At 41.3% G+C, this 4,315-nt stretch overlaps 1 long non-coding RNA gene across 1 annotated transcript; it reads right to left on the bottom strand.

Annotated features, from left to right (window-relative positions):
• Nucleotides 1–250: 250 nt before the first annotated feature.
• Nucleotides 251–3,971, bottom strand: LOC148221979 (uncharacterized). The gene is made up of 2 exons (XR_015806985.1): nt 621–3,971; nt 251–443 (listed from the first exon to the last, which is right to left on the bottom strand). It is a non-coding gene; the product is annotated as an uncharacterized LOC148221979 (long non-coding RNA).
• Nucleotides 3,972–4,315: the final 344 nt, after the last annotated feature.

Raw genomic sequence — 4,315 nt, 5'->3', positions numbered from 1 at the left:
TTAAATATTTTCTATTTGAGGACCTACTGAAAAGGCAAATTCTTGGTTTAGAAGTTGCTATTTATGTCTAGACACATCTGAATGTTGTTACACTTTGAATGTCCTGGATTGCTTGCTGCTTTCTTTGTAGAGATGGATGGGTCAAGAGCGAGAGCACATTATTTTAAATTAACTTGAAATAAGCTTTAACCAGCTCTGGGTTCTACTTGTTGCAACTAGCTCCCTTGATAAAAATACATAACAGAGTAAGTGACACCACAAGGAAAATCCTTATTTATTGGTGTTTTAAAGCAGAGCAGAAACAGGTTCTCAATACATGACAATGGATTCTGTTTGCATATTATTCTTTGAATTATTATCGTGTCTCGGACTCCTGGTCATGGCAAGGAGCCTACATGGGCTCTACAGAAACAAATCCAGTGCCTTGTCTTTACTCCAAAGGGCTTCGATCACAGGGGTAAGGCAGGCAATGACAGGGAACAGTCAGACACAGAAGGGAAGAAAATAACAAAATCACAATTACTGCCAGAAGAGCTACTGGTCTCTTTTTGCTAACCAACATCATAATAAATCAATAGTTAAGATAGGCAATTTATATATTTCATTAAAAATATGCACACCTGAAGTAGAAGGAAAATTGTCCTCAGTGTATGTATTTCAGCTCCAAAAGCAGATTATACAATAAAATTCTCATAGACTGGGTGATCTTCACCTCTGTTTTTCTGCAGTTCTGCGTTTCTAAAAGTATTGGAAACACCACAAGTTAAATTGCTGATTGTTTCTCTTCTTTCCTACAAACTGTACTTGCTTACCAAGCAGGTGAGAGTTATGAGGGTCAACATGAAGAGCAGCCTGGTTCTCCAGCTGTACTGGTGCACATCCATCTAAGAAGGGATGGACTCAGAGCTCTTGCAATTACACCTTCCTTGCTGTTTTGTAGGCATTCATGTCACAGCATTCCTGTGTGGGTTATATTAACAAATACACAGTTCTCTAGGAGTTTAATTTTACGAGAAACAGTTCCTCTGGGTCAATCACAAGACTTCTTATTTCGGAATTTGGTACAGGCAGGGCAGGATTCACTGCAATATTAGTAAGTAAAATGTTAGGTGTGTACAGGTACAGACATAGAACAGAACCATTGAATCATTTAGGTTGGAAAACTCCTTTAAAATCATTGAGTCAAACTGTTAAAATCTCCATATCTGCCCTGCACTTCAAGGCTGGACCTGTGTCTGTGCTGGCTCTGGCATCCACACTCAGCTTGAATGGAATATTTGGGCAGCACCTTCAGCAACATTTAATCCTTGAACCTGGCAAGATAGAGGTCAGATGTATACAGGAGAAGAGTGAAACTCTGGGTTTACATCACTTGAAAGACCACAAATGTAATCAAATCTCTGTATAATAATTTATCTAGCTTAATTGTATCACTGGAACTGCATGCTGGGTTACATTCATTTTCAAAGGATGAAACAAATATTTCAAACAAATGATCAAAAGAATATTTTACTTTTTTTGCATTCTGAGTATGGAGTCTATGAAACATTTATTCAGGAAATGAAGTATTAGGGCCTGACAGATATCGCTAGTGTCTGAGTAAGCAGGTTATCTGGAGATTTCTAGTGCAAACAATCCTGTAGTTTGATGAATACATGAGTAATTGCTATTACAGGGAATTGAAAGCAATATTAGATTGAAGTTACAATCATTTCAGCAATTATAAATAAACTCTGAAAATTAAGTCGATTAAAATGAGGAATATCTTTTTTCATCTGTGCATTTCTTAAGCAAAGAATAACAGACAATATTGCTTTAGAGTGTAAATAATAATATTTTTGTTGAGCAGGGGGCTGGATGTAAGTGAAATAGATTGATGCCTGGTGTCTTAGGGAATTCTGCAGGACAATCTGTGAAATGCTGGAGTCCTACATGATCATAGCTTATGTTTGTCCTTCATTTTGTGTATGGTATTTGTCTACACAATTTCGACACTTTATTTTCACTTGGTGTTGTCATCAGAATTATGCAGACTTTCTCTGTTAACTTAAGTGTTTAGGAACTGTGAGACCTTAAATTGTAATTACATTGCTTCAAACGTCAGGTTCTTCAACATCGTATCACTGCTGGTGATAGAAACCTAAGCAGCTTAGGAATAAACCTAAGGAGCTTAATAACTTCATGATGCCATATAATGTATGGGGAATCTCCCTGCATGGGGAATCTGATAGGTGACATCTGAGTCATGGTGACAGCTTCAACAAGCATGCAGGAGGGGAAGGCAGGAAGGGTGTGATGAGCTCAGAGGAGGTAAGCGGATGATTTGCTATTTATAGATGCACGAAGAGACTCAGAGGCAGGAACTCCAGGCAGGGTCACTCTCTGCTTTGCTACGAAAATGATTCCTCATCAGAGCTGCAAGCAAAACACAATTTATAGCTGGCAGAGTCTCAGGGTGCCCTCGTTGTATGAATACATGGGCATGCAGCAGCTTTTGATGAGAGCCTGAAATACAGCACATTTTAGCAATTCACTGCTGAATTTTGTCTTTCTGCTCCTTGGTGTGTTTTGTTTTTGTAGGGAAAGAATGAAATCATGAAGTGTATCCTCTACACTGAAAGCGGCCTCTTCTCATTATTTTAAACTGAAGGAGGGTCGATTTAGGTGAGATATAAAAAAGATGTTTTATACAATGAGGGTGGTAAAATACTAGCTCAGGTTGCCCAGAGAGGTGGTGGGTCCATTTAAGGCCAGGTTGGACAGGACTCTGAGCAACCAACCCAATGTCATTGATGTCCCTGCACATTGCAGGGGAGTTGGACTGGAAGACCCTTAACAGGTCTCTTCCAACTCAAACTGTTCTATGATTATGATAAGGTACTATTCAGGAATTAATTATTCCAGTTTATTTACTGGAAGACTCTCTTCTCAGCCAATTCTGGAAACTGGAGTTGTAGTACTTAAATCCAGTAACCTTCTCTTCAAAAGAGACATTGACGAGTACAAAAACCAGTTATATCTAGCATCCCCCTCACCTTCAATCAAAGCCAAAGAGATTGTGTTGGTTTCTGTTACTTGATAAAAGGGTGTCATGGTTTAGTGATTTCCTTATGAAAAACAGACAAGAAAGGGCAGACTGAGCTCAGAGTTGCAGCTATATGCCTCACAATCATTGCTTGGAGACCATGAGCTGTAGCTGCAGCACTTTCCCAGACCATTTGTGTCCTAGACAGGGCTGAAGAGTAGTTTGGGCCATTTTCAAGCTGTGGTTTGGCCATGCCCCCTCTGTGCCAGGGAGAGGAAGGCTTTAATACTAAAGGTGACAGCAACCCTGTCCTAACTAATCCCAGTTCCAGAGAGGGGTCCAGCACCTTCCGTCCAGTCAGGAAGGCACCCTCTTTTTTCTTGAGAAAGGAAAACATTCAATTAGATGAAGTTATAAACCAACAGACATGATAATCTTACAAGCAGGTTGGAAGTTTTGTCATAAATTATTTTCTCAATACTCAAAGAATCATGACATTATTTGGTTTGGCAGGGCTCTTACAGATCATCTCACTGTAATCCCCCTGCCATGGCCAGGGACACCTTCCTCCAGGTGGTTCCAAGCCCCATGCAACCTGGTTTTGAACACCTTCAAGGATGAGGCAGCCCCAGCTAATCTGGGCAACCTGTGCCAGGGCCTCACCACCCTCACAGGGAAGAACTTCCTAACATCTAATCTAAATCTCTCCTCTTTTAGTTTAAAACTGTTCCCCCTTGTTCTGTCACTGTCTGCCAGTACTAAAAAATCCCTCTTCCTCCTTTTTATAAGCTCCATTTAGGTACTGGAAGGTGCTGTATGGTCTCCCTGGAGCCTTCTCTTGTCCAGGCTAAACAACCCCAACTCTCTCAACCTGTCTTCATGGGAGAGGTGGTCCAGCCCTCAGAGCATCTTCATGGCCCTCGTTTGGACCTGCTCTAATAAGATGTTTTCTGCCTTTCTGCTGCAAGAAAAAACCCACTTCCACAGCCCCCCTGCCCCCTATCCCCCTACCACTGTGTGACTGAATGTAGCTCTGCTTCTACTCTGTCTTAGACCCATCCAAGCCCAGGATCAATGTCATGCCTGTATCACAGATGCTAAACCAAGTGCTTAAGGCTGAGCTCAGAGCCTGCACACTGTTAAATCCTGATGAGCTCAATGGGCACGGAAGGAGCTCATCACCTTGGAGGATCAGGCGGATATTGAAGCCCCTGAAGCCCACGTCACATGCTTATAAAGGTCAGTCCCATATTTACAAAAACCCATCAGAGGTGAATTGTGCCCTGATTG

Source organism: Sturnus vulgaris, chromosome 15, assembly GCF_052056855.1.
Source record: "Sturnus vulgaris isolate bStuVul1 chromosome 15, bStuVul1.hap1, whole genome shotgun sequence".
NCBI lineage: Eukaryota > Metazoa > Chordata > Aves > Passeriformes > Sturnidae > Sturnus > Sturnus vulgaris.
This window is presented reverse-complemented; position numbering and strand designations above follow the sequence as displayed.